Genomic DNA, 16,457 nt, shown 5'->3' on the forward strand with positions numbered 1-16,457 from the left:
ACGAACACATCTACATATTCTCGGAGTAGCTCTTTTAACTTTTGCCTTTCAGCTGATAAAAGAGATGTACCAACTTTGACCTCTTTTTTGTTCTCATCATCTCTCAAACTTACTGATTCAATAATTTTTTGGTGAGGTTCAATTGGCTTATCTTCATGTTTTATTAATTTTAACAAATCAAGAGGCAGTGTGTAGTTATCTGAATCTTTCTCATTATCAAGTTTATCAACATGAATTAAGTTTTCAAAATCAAATCCGAGATTATTGTCATGATTATCTTCATGTTCATTGTTTGGGACCTTACAAAGAGTAAGATGAAGAGAATATTGGCACACAAAAATGGAATGACAAGAAAATGATGAAAAGAAAAGAATAGGAAGTAAAATGAAGATGAAAACAATAGAAAAAATACGGATGTATCTTCTAAGTCTTTTATTAAAATGACAAACATAAACACACCATAAAAGATCTCCTAATACTCGTAAAAAGTAATGAAGGATTTAAAGTTTCACAGTACATTATTTTTCCAAAGTTTTAAAAATAATAGGTAGCTCTATAACTTTTCAATTATCCAGCTCAAAATCTGAAAGACAAGGGTACATGAACAGCTCTTCACTTCGACTCTTTTTTTTTTTTATTATCCACCATTTGAATGGCCAGCTCTGAAAATTTTTTCATGAATCCTGCATTTGAGGCTCCCGATAAATCTAGATAAATATATCCTTCCGAGTGAAAAGAATCATAGAGGTATAGAATGACTATGAGCTTTGACTCCGGCTCATATCCCTTAAGATTAGCTATCCTCTTATCTCTTTTTTCATTCACCATTCATGTTATGTCCCCTCTTGTTGGCTTATATCCCAAGCCAAATCTATCTTTCTTTTCATATATGGCGGATGGCTTCGTGATTCATTGTAGGTTCTTCTCAAGTTTGACTTCAGGTCACCATCCCATCTTGGTGAGCTGTTTGACTACCATTTTAGTAGTCGTAGACAAGTGTGACGAATACAATTTAGATCCTTCAGCTATATATATTGCATTGACAATCTCGAAAGATCTATAAGAGCATTCTAGAGCCTCATCTATCGATTTCACATAAGGAGTATTTATCGATTGAGTTACCAATAAATCTTCTTCTCTTGTCACACATGTTAGCTTTCCTTCAACAATGAATTTAACTTTCTGATGCAATGAAGATGAGACAGCACCTACCATATAGATCTACGGTCTACCCAATAAATAACTATATGAAAGAGAAATATCCATAACTTAAAATTTCATGTTAAAAGTGCATGGGTCAATTTACAATGGCACTTCTATATCTCCTAGCACCTCTCTTTTGGTTTCATCAAAGGCTCTCACTATCATATGACTAGGTTTCATATAAGATCCATCAACAGGAAGTTTTGCCAGAGTAGTCACAGGCATAACATTGATGGATGAACCATTATCAATCAAAACCTTAGCCATTATATGACTTTTACATTTCACAGTAATGTGAAGAGCCTTGGAACTCCCTCTACCTTCAGGAGAAATTTCTTCATCATTGAAAGAGATATAGTTTGAAATCGTTAAATTACCAACAAGCTATTTCACATATTCAACAAAAGTATTGTGAGACACATATGCTTGATTTAGCACCTTCAGCAAAGTATTATGGTGTGCCTCTGAACTGAGCAATAATGACAATAACGAAATTCTAGCTGACATCTTGTTAAGCTGTTCTACCACGCTATACTCGTTATGTTTTATTAACTTTAAAAATTCACCTGCTTCACTCTCAGATATTGACTTTTGATTTTTTTTTTTTTTGGGTTATGTCAAGACCACTCTGACTTTTATTTTCTTCTCCTACCTTGGCTTTTTCCTTTCTAACTTTTTCTAGAGCCTCTAGGGTATAGCACCTACCACTTCGAGTTATACCTCTTATGCCCGTTATGTTGGCAGTATCTGAGTTGACTACGACATCATAATCATACTTTTAAGGTACTACTTTATCATTGTGATATGAAAAAGGGTCAAGAACTATAATTGTCACTACTGGTTGAGAAACAGGTTTTTTTAGCTTCGATGTTGGCTTCTCATCATAATAGATAGTTACTGGTCTACACACAAACTTATTCTTTGAATCAATGGTAGACACTTCAGCTTTCACCAACTCTTCTCTCTCTTGGTAAAACTTTATTCGACCCTCATCCATCAATTTTTGCACCTCTTGACGAAATTAGTGACAATTCTCGATAAAATGCCCCAGAACACCTTCGTGATAATTGTAGCTTTCAGTTGAGTTAATCACTTTAGAGTAATTTTGAGGTTCTATTAGCTTCAATATATCAGCTTTGATCAAGGCTTCAAACACGTTAGCCATAAAAATTTTGACCTCTTCGATTCTTCTTTTCACATAGCTTGTTTGCCCATCAACCAAAGCATTTATTGATGGCCTAGTATGATTCGGTAGAGGGTTCCTATTGACATTTGAAGTCCCTTGTTGGTTGGTATCAAAATTTAATACTCCTTAATTGATTAACCCATGCATTTTATATTTCAAAGTAGTACAGTTCTCAGTGGAATGACCTGGATTCTCATAGTGATAATCACAATGCAAATTGGGATCATACCATTTGAGAAACAGAGGTTTCATAGGTTCAACAATAACAGGAGCAAGTAGATGTTTCTCAACAAGTCGAGGATATAAATCTGTGTATGTCATGGGAATGGGATCGAAAGTGAGTTTTTCTTGGGTATTTCTTGGGGCTCTTGGACCACTATTAGGTCTCCATTATGGTCTTGTAGGTACAGTAGGATGACTATAGGAATAGGTAGGTATCCGAAAAGATGGCTAAAAATGGGATGGATAAGCTGGTGGTTGTAGTGGTTGGTATGGTTGATATGGATGAGGGATAGATGTAACATTGTTTATGGAAGGGTAATGGGTTTGGTAAACTGGTACAGAGTAGGGCGTGAAACCTCTGAACTGTTGCCCTATATAGTTTATTGCTTGGGCTTCATTTTTTTTTTTAAGAGCCTCACTTTTCTTTACTCCACTGATCTCTCATGTATCGACCTTACCATTTTTATAGCACTTTCGATAATCTCACCCGATATCACCATATCTGTAAAGTTTTTGATTGCATTGCCTATCAATCTCTCATAGTATGGTACTTTCAGAGTATTCATAAATAAAACAGTTGTCTCTTTCTCGGTGAGAGAAGGTTGGACTTGTGCAGTCATATCTCTCCATCTTTATGCATACTCTTTAAAGTTTTCAGTTGTTTTTTTTTTTCATGCTTTGAAGAGATAAACGATCTGAACCATATCCGTGACATATCGATATTGTGTAACGAATACCTTTGTAAGCTCTTGCCAAGAACGAATACGAGTCCTATCTAATCAAACATACCATCTAGCTGCAGAACCCATAAAACTATCTTGAAATATGTGTATTAACAACTTCTCATCATGAGCATGTGTTGCCATCTTTCGACAATACATGGTGATATGGGTCATCGAGCATTTTGTGCCATCATATTTTTTAAATTCAGGGACCTTGAATTTAGGTGAAATAACCATATCTGAAACTAAACAAAGGTCAACTGCATCTGTGGAGCCATAAAAATTCATTCCCTCTACACCCTAAGCTTCTCTTCCAATAACTTCATCTTCTCCTGGGCACTAGTATCTTTTACTATTTCAAGTGTCTGCATTCTTAGCATTTCTCTTTCCTTGGGATCATCCAAATCAGGAACTAAGATTGGCTCAAGTGGTTTTTTTATCATAACAGGATTAACAAAATTTTAAAATTGTCTTAGAACGGGTGTAGATGTCATTCCTGGATAAAGATTGGGATATCCACCGGGAATAGGAATTTATACTCTAGTTCTTTTAGAAGGTTGAGTCGGTTGTGACTCAAACCCTGAAGGGTAAACAGGATCTACCATGTCTAGCGATTGCTCTTAAAAGCTGAGATTTTCTTCCACTACTTTTTCCTTGTCAAGTTTTCTGAGCATATCCATTATTGTACTAAGATCCCCTCTCAGTTCTTCTTGAGCTTTCTCGATTCTCTCAAATCGACTGGTCTGTTCTTGCTACATAATTCTGGTTTGAGTTCTAGTGTTGTATGGATGACGAGTGGATTGAGTCAAAATTTTTGAAGGGTGAGCTATTCTTGAACCTTTATTACCATAAAATTTTTAGAAAAATCAGAATGCTATGTGTCGAAATTTTTATTTTTAAAAAATTTAAAAAAAAATAGTGCAGATGATGCATGAATGCAAGTAAAAAATATTTGCTCATAGACAAATTTCAATACTAGAAATTTTCATTGATTCCATACAACTTTGATTACATGAGATTTATCATCCTAGAATTATATCCATAGAAGCGTTTGACTTGCTCATAATTGTCTTTTACCTCGTCTAGAAAGTTTACTAGGTGCTATCCATATTCTCCTATAGGATTGACTTTTTGTCTTAATGCTTCTACCTTTTCAACCATCTCTCGTGCCTTTTTTACTGCCTTACAAACTTGACTGGTTATATGCTCTATGTACTGTTGCCTCCCTAAACTTTCTGCTTTTCACATCAAGCAAGTATCTCTTTCTGAATCGCATGTGAATATCCAATCTTTTTTTCTTCTATGCCACTCATCTATCATTGCTGAAATATGGCTCTTGTGGTCTTGTAGTTGTATCTTTAACCCTTGGATCATCTGGTGAAGTGATTCTTTTTCATTTAAGTACTTTGAAGTTTTTTTTTCTCTTTTACGAGCATGACTTTCAACCAAACATGTACTTCATTATACGACTCACATGGCACACTGACTGAGGATGAGCAAATCTGTAGTTCTATGAGATCCATGAAAACTTCTTAGGAGAAATATGTCCTAGAGCAAATATCTCGATGCAAAACTGTATGATATGATTAATGCAAAAAAATGAAACAAAATTGAGTTAGTGTGGTTCGAAAAAAACATTTTTTTTATTTTTTAGTGTTTGTGAGATTTTTTTATGTTTTGTTTTGTTTCATATTATACACAACTTTTATTCTTAGGTATTTCCTACAAGAAGATGGACAAGGCTCTACATAAGGTTGGTTTCCTAGGTTTATTATATGCTGAGTTTGGATTGACATGGTCTAAGGGTTCCCAAATTGTTCCTCACTGTCGTTCATGTTGGACTAGTAAGGCACCTTGATCTTCACCCATTACAGGCTACGAACGAAAAGGGTTCAATTCGAGTGGAATTATTTCGCTTGCCATTACGGAGGTTATCACCTCACGAGAGCATAAGTACTTTACTTTCTCTTATAAAGGACGGAGGCCGGGTATAAAACTCATGTATGAGATGCATCGTGCCATTGTGTGTAAATATATCCTAATTTATTGAAAGCAATATATACAGAAAAATAAAACATAAGAGGCATAGTAAAAGAAATGTGTGTGAATTATTTTTGCTTTTTATTTTTTATTTGTTTTGTTTTGTTTTTTTTTTACTAAAAATGAAGAATGAAAATTTAAAAAATTGATTAAGATTATTTAAATCAAAATTTAAGGATAACAAGTAGTTAATTTTGGCCTGACTCTCGAAAACAAAAGGTATCCCCAGTGGAGTCGCCAAGCTGTCGTAACGATTTTGTGTCCACCCGACGAATTTGGAAATGAAATAAAAAATAACGGAGTCGTCACCAATATTTTTTTGGCTAGGTGCGATTGGCCACCTATTAAAACATATATTTTTAATGAAATCTTAAAATTTATTAAAAAGATAATTTTAAGATCTGCGCAACTGTCTGGGTTCGGGAGTCGGTTACGTGTGGAGAAGGATTAGCACCCCCACAGCGTCCGTTAAAAAAATGGTACCAGTTAACTACATGTTATCCTTCAATTTTGATAAAAACAATCTTATTTTCAGTATTTTAAGATTAATTTCCTTGATTTTTTTATTTATTAAAAAAAATTTATTCTTGAGAAAAATAAATTAAAACCTTTTTATTTAAATTATTCTTAAAATGTTTTAGTACGTTGGTAACATTAAAATAATTCTTTTTTATTTAAAGATTTCTTAAAGCATCTTTACTCGAAATACTTTTAGAATCTCATCTTTAGAGGCTTGAATTTATTTTTTGTAAGAAAATGTCATGCATGCAATGCAAAATGTTACCATGTTTATGCACGCATTTTATTCTCTTTTGTTAGAAATTTTATTAATTATTTTATTAATATTCTTATTTAAAATTAAAATTTTGAAGAAAAAAGAATTTAATTATATTGAATATTTTCTATAAATATTCCAATATGCTGGTAATATTTTACAAAAAATCTTCTCACCTAGAGATTTCTTAAAGCATCTCTACTCGAAATACTTTTAGAATCTCATCATTGGATTAAATTTCTTTCATTCCTATTTTTATTACTTATATTTTTAATTTATTAATCAATTTTTATTTATTACTAAAAAAAAAGAAAATCTTTACTGTATTGAAAATTTTTTTATAAATACTATAATACATTAGTAGTGTTTAAAAAAAAATCTTCTCACCTAGAGATTTCATAGGCATCACTACTCGAAATACCTTTGAATCTCATCGTCGGATAAAAATTTCCTTTTCCTACATTTTTTATTACTTTAGTATTATTATTAAATTTATTTTTATATTATTGTTTTTAAAGTTTATTTAAAAAATTAACATAATTATATAAAAAAAATTTAACCACAATTTCATCATTTAATCTAACAAATATAAATATTTTAATATGCATAAATATTAATAAAATAATATATAAAAAAGAAGAAAATTTCAAAAAAAAAAATTTTTTTACCTAAACCGGTCAACATGTGGTTCGGTTTGGCGGTTCGGTCCGGCAGTTCGGCTCGGTCTGGACAGTTCAGAGTTTCAGTATCGGTTCGATTCGGTCTAGACGGTTCAGTTCTGGTCCAGTCAAACCAGTCAATGGCTGAAGATAAAACGGGTCGACGGGTTGGGTGAGCGGACCCCGAATCGGGTCGCGGGTTGAAGCGCGGATCTTGGGCTCTTAAGACGTCCTCGTTTTGGGCCGTTAATGAAACGACATCGTTTTGGTTCTAAGCGTTTATATAAAAGGTTCCAAAAAAAAAATTTTTTTCACTCATTCTTTCCTTCATTCGAAAAAAAAAACCCTTCTTCCTCTATTTTTTTTTCAGGCGACCTGGGGCCGGTGGCCGTCCGTAGTGGTGACCGCCATGGTCCTTGCCGGCGACGAACTCCGGTCACCGTCAACAGTGCAAAAAATTTTCAAAAAAATTCTCACGAACTCCTCTCGACCTCCTAAGCACAGATCTGACCTTCTTTTCACCAAAAAAAATCTCCACTTCCCTAGATCTGCTCTCAAAGTTTCGGTGAAAAAAATATTTTTTTTTGTTTGTGTGTTTTCTGGTTTATTTTTGTTGGGTGTCTTTGTAGATGTAGTTTGGTGCTGGGTTCCCTGTTCCAGGGGATTGTTTTTGCTCTTTTTTCTTTTGTGTTTTTGCAGAATTTTTTTCGACAGAATCTTCCCTTTTTTTTTGTCATTTTTTGCTTCGGTTCCCGCTCCCGTTTGCAGATAACAAGCTCTATTTATAGAGCTTGTTGGGATTCAAATCTCATATCTTCTGAGATTCGAATCCCATTTTTCAACTGAAAAATCACGCCTACCGTTCGTGATTAGTAGCTTGTCGATTGACCGTTGGCAACTAACGGCAGTGATTTTGACTTTAGGGATTATGTATTTAATGCACTAGATTTGAACCGGATAATGATGAAGAAGAAGGGAAAAGGAAGAAGGAAAGAAATAAGAAGAAAATAGAAGAAGACAAATGCAGAAAACAGGAAGAAAGAGAGAAAAAAATTAAATAAATAATAATAATAATAATAATAAAAATGGTGTTTACACTTATTGTGTAAACATACAGTAAATATTTTACCTGTATAATAATCCAACGTGAAATTGTCCTAGCTTTTATTTGAATAATAATAAAATATGAATAATTTTACATATATTTATATACTTTTATAATTGTTTTAGCTGACTAATATTCAAAACTTTTTCTTGAAATTAATTATTGTTTATAATCACTAGCAAAACTTTGCTATTATGAAATATAGAAAATTAACAGTGGCCTTTTCGCATTGTTTGCCCAAATTTTAATTGCCATTCTTAACACACCATAATCCAATATATTAAAAAAATAATAAAAAATGAAAAATATAATGTAAGAAGCAATTTTTTTTCATTACTTTTCATTCAAATAATTAAAGCAAGAACAATTAAATAATGGAAAAAGGTTAAAGGCACTTTTCCTTGCATGGGCAGATCGAGCCAAACCAAAGCAAAATGTCTGTAAAATTAAGTATTACAACCTGGCAACTGACATGCAATTCTCACCAAAGTTTGTCACTTGTTAGGACCACATATTTATCAGCAATGAACATCACAAGAAAGGTTATATACGATATTTTTCCAATGAGAAAACTTGAAGACGAAATTCACACGTTTCTTCTTTTAAAAATTTCAAACCCAAACAAAAAGGTAGATCTATATGACATACATATTCAAGAGAGAGTTTGGTCCCTAACGCTAAGGAGTTGGAAGTTGATGGACTTGAATTTCGTTGGTACAAAAATCAAGTCAAAAGGCATTTATGATGAGCTATCGGATAAGGAAATTAAGCGTTACCTAACTAATTTGTTAACAATAGCCATATGCTATCACATTTACAACATCAACATGTTGAGCTGTTCTTGCATGCTTCTTGTCGCTCTTTCAAATATATTATATATTATATATATAGTTTTTTAATTTCCATTTTCTCCATTTTTATTTTATTTTTCTTTGTTTTAGTTTCATTTGGTATTAATAAATGTATTAGAAATTATTGATTGGATCTCTCCCGGACTCAATCTATTAGGCTCAATAGTTTTAATTTTTTAAACTATATATTAAAATATTAAAATATTAATATTTAAATAATTTAAAATAAATTTTAGAATTAAAATTAAATAAAAATATTTTTATTAATTTTAAATATTTCATACTAAACCAAATTGAGTATGAGTTTCAAATCTTTTATTCAAAAGTTTGAGTCAAATTAAGCCAATTCATCAGACTTAATGGATAATCCAACTTTTAAACAGATTTATTATTAATTTTCTTCAAAATTTTTCAAAAATAAATATGATAAGATTTTGACCATAAAATTTGAAGTTTCACATGTGAGTTTATAAACATTTATACCTTCATATCATTATTTGTTATTTACATATTTGAAACAAAGTTGTTTTACCCAAGGTTAATTACATGCAATTTTGCACATTCCATTTTAATTACATGCAATTTTCCATCTATTTGGTTTTATAAACTCAGCTTGGGGTGCAATTTTCCATGTTAAGAGTTAAAAAAGGCGCTAATTAGATATTAAAAACTCAGTTTAGATGCTATATATCTTCTTTATTAATTTGCACTATTTTCTATCTGTTTTGAATTAAAATAAATTTAAAATGTCACTCTATAACATTATGGATTACAAACGAGAAAAGAAAAAAAATTAATCTTGGCATTTTTTTTTTTTTTTTTGCTACGATTGAGGTATACTTTTAATCTAATAAACAAATCAGTACAATTTTTTCAAATTTAAATAGCGTATTCCTATATGGTATTTAACGCACGTTTTGTTAATCTAATGTACTCCTATATTTCAAAGGGAATATATGTTTTTAATCCAACTTTTGTAATTATTAACTAGTAAAAACATGTATTCAAGCCATCCAAACCAAGCATTTTCAGAATGGTAAACTATGGTAAGCTTGATGGGAAAAGGTTAGCTTTTAGTATTTCACAATTCATAGGTTCATTGTAACATTATTAATCCTTTTGGCAGTCTTAACTCTATTAGTGGAGTTAAAAACGTACACTATAAATATAAATATATATATATATATATATATATATCTATAAACAAACTCTTGTTCTTGATTCAGGATATGATTAGCATCGAATTGTTGGCCGCTTCCTAGGAGAAAAGTTTGGGAGGCTTAATATATTGGTAATGAGAAATGATTTTGTTTAATCTATTGCTTACCCCTTTTATGATTGGTTGTTTTTCTCCTTTGAGATCAAATTAAGGTTTTGATAAAAGGTTCGTAGACTTCTATATTGCCATCCCTCCCTCCCCTTCTTGGCCCACCTGTTTTTTCCTTTTTCCTTGTTTCTCTTGTCGTGTCATAATCTCTGTTTTAACTTGTTGACTAAGACATACTCTTTAAAAGTTACCGAATAATCATTATTCATTAGGCCGGTGGCTGGCTCAAACACAGAAAAGGAAACCAGCCAACCGGTTCTTTCTTAGGATTACTGATTTCATACCAAGTGGCGAACAGAAAAGAATTCTGAAGTGAATCGATCAAGATGTCAATTTATTCCACATTTAATTTGTTCCCTAGCCCTGCCCAATCCTTGCCTAAGCCCTATAGGCTTGAATCCAAGACTTTTTCATATATACTCTCTTGTATTCTATTAAGTAATTAAGAAATGAAATAAGTTACTAATCATAGGATCATGTAATTTCTTCAAAGGTTAATAATGCCGGTGCTAGTGAGGTGACAGCTGGTCTAGGTGTCTTGAAATTTAGCCTTAAATATAGATCCTACAGCACGGTTAAGTCAAGCCTTCAAAAGTACGAGCCATGAACCTGGTAACGGGATCCTTAATCAGCTAACTGTTGATGCAGCTCTTTGGTAAGGCAGCCAAGATGGTTCAAGGTGTGCCTAGGCAAACTTATAAGGGGCACAACAATGCTGGAAGACTAATTACTATGGTGCAAAGAAAGTAACAGAAACTCTCCTTCCAGTCTTGCAGCTTTTCCCTTCGGGTGCAATTGTCATTAATATCTCCTCTCTCGGAGGTGAGTTCAAGGTACGTATGCTCTCTCTTTTTTTTAATTATCATCGTTATATATATCATATAATCTTTTAATGCACGAATATCAAATATTTCAAATATTAATGATATCATTCACTGTCAATAGATAATAAGAATCTTTCTTTTATTGACGACATACTTGTCTAACAGAAATTAATTTTCACTCAACGAAGAGGATTCCTAGCGAGTGCATCAGAATTAAACTCAGTGATGTAGCTAATCTTACGAAGGGAAACTGCATGCCTTTGCTCTTATACCCAATAGAGGCCCAACATGTGTTACTTTGATTGGACCCAAGTGGCTGTATCTTGACTCAAATGGCCGGTTTTTGGGCCATGGTCGAACATATATCCTTAATTAATTGGTCTAAATGCGTGCCAGATTTATAATTATTTTGATCCTCTTTTGAATAATAAATTAATAAAGTTTATTAACTATATTTTTAAAAAAATTTTAATATTTTATACAAATAAGTAATTTATGAATACTTTTGATAAATTATTCCCTTTGTCATGCAAGATTTATATCTTCTTCTAACTCCTATAAAGATAAGGAACTAAGCCGAATTTCAAGCTTTTTAATTCTATGCACATTATTTTTATTTTAAATAAGTATTAAATATATATAATAATTAGAAAAAAATTATTTTTTATAACAAAAAATGTATTTGACTTAATGACATATTTTATTATAAAATTAAAAAATTAAAAATTCAAATTTCTTAAAAATAAATTTTGAATACTAACATAAATTCACAATCAATTTAATTATCACTTCAACGTTATGTTGACTAATTCAAAGAAAACTCGATTTAATACATGTTATAAGACCGGATAAATTATCAATTCTCAATTCAATCAATTTGATCTGTCAATATGGTCCATTTTTTATTTACTTTTTATTACTATTTTTGTCCCTATTACTAATTGATCATACCATGTTCAATTTAAAGATTTTATGTCAACATGTAAGAAATCAGTAAGGCATGAATAGACCAAAACGGCCGCACCTTGGCATTTTTTTTTTTGCACTACGAAAAAGGTAATTTTCAAAGATTTCAGAAAGTCAAAAAGCTCTTTTAGAAAAACTCGGGGACGCAATTAAAATTGCCTAAGATTACATAAAAGGAGACAAATTTTCAACTTTCCATGCAAGAGCTAATCCGGTGGCCGGATAGGATGTGACTTTGATCTTTCCGAACAGAGAAAATTGGGTGTGAAAATTTTATTATAAATCTTGAAACAAAAATATTTTAATCTAGATGCTATGAATTCGATCACAATGAAAAATACATAATAAATCTGACGGCTATGATGTCATCTATCTGGGGAAAATTTTTTTATTATTAAAAAAATAGAAAAACTTTTTTTATTTTATTTAAAAAAAAAACAATACATTTCCATATAACTTATGATTGATATTTGTTTAATTATTTTTACTTTTTAATAATTTTTATTAACTTTTAAATTTAATTTAAAATTATTAAATATTAATCATAAATTTAGATGATATTAGATTATTCACCTTTTTACTAATTTTTAAGTAATAAAAAGATAGTTGAAAAAATACATAAATAAATTATTGTTTAATTTAATAAATTCATATAATTATATTTTAAAAAATAATATTTAATAAATTTGATTTAAATTTTAATATTTATAGTTTTTATATTAAATTATAATTTTTTATAAAAATATAATAAAATAATAGGGCAGAGTGATTGTATGACAGCTGTTTACTTTTTCTTTTTTTTTGGTAATATCAAGACCACATCTTAAACAATCATTACATATATTTTTTTATTTTAGAAAACATTAGGTTCGTATAATAGAAGAGTTTGAAAGAAAATATGATTTAAAAAAAAAAAAACGTTATTCAAGATTTTTTTTAATTTTAGAATATTTCATATTTAAATTCATTTACTTAATAAAAGAGAATTTATATATATTAAATTTTAAATAATTATTATAATTTTTTTAACGTATGATTGTAATTTAAATAATTTAATTTTTAATTAAAAAAATAATTCAAGACCTTGAATTATCTCAAAGCATGAGAGAATATTTCTTTATTTTTTTACGAATTTTGATGCGCATTAAAAATTCAGTAACATTAAGTGTTGTCACTAACTGATTTCCAAAGTTGCCCTTGAAACCTTGATTTTGCTATTGCCATTACCCTGTTCAATAAAAATGAACTCTATTAAATTACCCTGATAGAATAGTATTTTAATAGAGTTCAATTTTGATATATTAATAGTAAAATTTTATAATTTCACAAAAAGAGTTAATAAATTGATACATATTTTTAATTAGTATTTTTATTTTTTTACTATATTTTAAGAGATATTTGTCATCTCTTAATTACAATGGGGTTTAAAAAATCGTGATAATTTTCCATTTTAATAATTATTTGCACATTAAAATCTAATGATATGGCTAAATCGTTAAATCTTCTAATCTATAATATATATATATATATATTATAATAACATATACAAATAAATTTGTCATAAAGTTTTTATGTGAATAACTCTATTAAATTATACATAAAATAATTTTTTAAAAAAATAAGATAATTTTTTTTAATTACAGATTAAATAATTTTAAATTTATTTAAATATCAAAATTATTCAAATTATAGTTAAAAATCAAATTAATTTAGAGATATATATTCTAAAATTAAAAATATGAAATATGAAATTTATTTTTTAATAAATAATTATAGTTGTTTATCAAATAACCTTATTTAAAAATTTATTTACTTATCAAATTCTTTCAAACATGTTTAAAAATTACAAAGATTAAATTTATTCAAATCTTTCAATAATATTTTTTATCTTGATTTAAGAAATTATCTTTTTAAAAAATTTACTTAAGACATTAAAAATTTAAATAATTTTATGTAAGATTTGAAATTTTAAAATTTTTTTATCTTAAATCTTTAAATAATAAGATTATCAAAATGATTATATCCATTTAAACTCTAATTATCAAATTTATATTTAAATAAATGTAAAAAATTTAATATTATCATTATCACTTATTATATCCATTTTAAATATTAAAAAATTAATTTAAAAATTATCTATTTAATCTTAATTATCACAAAAAAATTATTTTACAAATTTAAGATTACAAATGTAATGTGTTATACATCAATTTTTTTATTTTTTTCAATAACTTTTTTCAAATTTGTATTTTATTACTATTGCAATTTTTTTTTTGTTTATAAATTTTTTCTAAGATATAGTTTATTGTTATTATAATTTCATTCTTATAAAAAATAATATTTTTTTCAATTTATTTTTTTCACATATTTTCACATATTTTTCATATTTTGTATAATAATTTAATCAAGATTACTAAAGAGAAAACATGTTAATACTTCTTTTATTATTTAATTTATCATTCAATAATATATTTTTTTTATTTTTTTAAAAAAGATATAATTTATTTTTATTTAATATAATTTTACAGGTGTATAAATATTATTATAAACAAAAATATCCAAAAGAAAGACATTTTTTTTATTGTTTTCATAAAGTTTAGTTTTTAATGACAAATCAATATAGATAAATTTTATATATGTTATGAATTTTAAAGATTTGAATATAGTTTTGAAAAAAAAATTAATTTGTATATATATATATATATTCACATTAAATAAATAAAATTATTTCGTAGATCATATAAGTTATAATCTAGTTATTTATATGTTAAAATTTCTTGTTACTTGCCAGAAAGTCTCGTTTGGTTGGTAAGAAAAAAGTCTTAGAACCTTAGATCTCAAGTTCAAGTCTCTTCGGACATGAGTTTTTTTTTAAATCTTTCTTGTTGCTTTATCATCTATTTGAATCAGCTGATTGTTGGTTCAGCTCTCTGGCGAGGTGGCCAAGATGGTTCAAAGTGTGATTGAGTATATATACGAAGAGGCACAAGTATGCTTGAATACTAATTACTATGGTGTCCAAAGAGTGACGGAGACCCTCCTCCCTCTGCTTCAGCTTTCCAGTTCAGGAGCTAGGATTGTTAATGTTTCTTCTCTTAGAAGCGAATTAAAGGTACTTGCATCCTCTTTTCCTCCCTCCCTATTTCTACCATCATCATTGTTAAAAAACAATAATAATAATTTTTAGGAATTTTTTTTTAGAACAGAGGCTACAGTTTGAAGATAGTGCAATTGATTGCAGCTAATGGGATAACTGTTGAAAGCTAACTTTTAAAAGAGCTGAATGAATCAATCGGATTTAAATTTCGGTTCAACTTTTTCTTGTTTTGATCCATAAAAAGTTTCAGTACTAATCACCTAAACAAAGTAATTAAAATTAGAGGCTTAAACTGTTGTTGAAGCATCATCTCAAGGGCTAGGAAGAGGCCTTGAAATTTAATGCCATCACAAATTGCAGAATAAAAGCTACAAATTTTGCGGAGGATTCCAAGTGAAAGCATCAGAAATGAACTGGGTGATATAGAGAATCTGACTGAAGAGAAACTAAATGGCATATTGAAAAGATTCTTGAAGGATTTCATAGTAAATACACTTGAAGCCAACGGATGGTCCATTATGCTGCCAGCTTACAGCATTTCAAAGGCAGTGCTCAATGCCTACACAAGAATTCTTGCCAGAAAGTATCCCAACATGCGCATAAATTGTGTTCATCCTGGGTATGTTAATACCGACTTGAATTGGCACACGGGGATAATAACTACTGAAGAGGGTGCTAAAGGTCCTATTAAATGTGCTCTCATTCCTGATGGAGGTCCTACCGGCTGCTATTTTGATCAGACCCAAGTTGCTGAGTTTTGACCAACTCTCATCTCACTTGATTGAAACTATTGCTTTCTTTTTTCACTAAATGTTGAATTTGAAATTAAACGTTTTAGTGATTGTTTAATTTAAAATTAAACGTTATATTTTATATGAATAAATATTAAATGATTTATAATAATTTAAAATTTTTATAAACGAAAATAAAGTTGTTAAAGACACGTCCCATTAAATTGTGCAGGAAAATAATCATATTTGTTCTTAAGTTAGAATAAAAAAATCAAATTTGATTGTTGAACTTAAAAAAATATATATAAATTAAATTAAATGAAAATGATTAACTTTCTACTTTTATTTTCTTTTCCTTTCTCTCTGTATATTCGTCTCATGAATTCTTTCTCACACCCCTCTTTCTCTAATTTTTCAAATTCTCCATAGTCACCATTGTTATAACAAACAAATTACAGTCCAACAGTAATCTTCTTAAATCCAAACAAATCTTTAAACATTAATCTTCCTTTTTTCATCTAATAAAATCCTTTTCCTCTCCAAATCTCAACCCATCTGCAAGATGGTCGTTGCCGCGTCATCATTTGGCCCTTAGGTTGATATCCCAATTAAATTATGTTGAAATGTTTCCAGGCTAGCTTTAGTAACTCAGAGAATGTCGTGCTATTCAACAAACTCCCTATCTGTCCTCCACTTTTGTTGAGGCTGCTCCTGAAGTGAAGATGTGAGTGTTGGACTGAAAGAAGAAT

The 16,457-nt window shown here is 29.5% G+C and overlaps 1 pseudogene; it reads left to right on the forward strand.

Annotated features, from left to right (window-relative positions):
• LOC111284275 (short-chain dehydrogenase/reductase 1 pseudogene) overlaps positions 1-15,738 on the forward strand; it is a 31,202-nt pseudogene extending 15,464 nt beyond the window's left edge.
• The last annotated feature ends 719 nt before the right edge of the window (positions 15,739-16,457 follow it).

Source organism: Durio zibethinus, chromosome 6, assembly GCF_047325235.1.
Source record: "Durio zibethinus cultivar Kanyao isolate XHJ-2024 chromosome 6, ASM4732523v1, whole genome shotgun sequence".
NCBI lineage: Eukaryota > Viridiplantae > Streptophyta > Magnoliopsida > Malvales > Malvaceae > Durio > Durio zibethinus.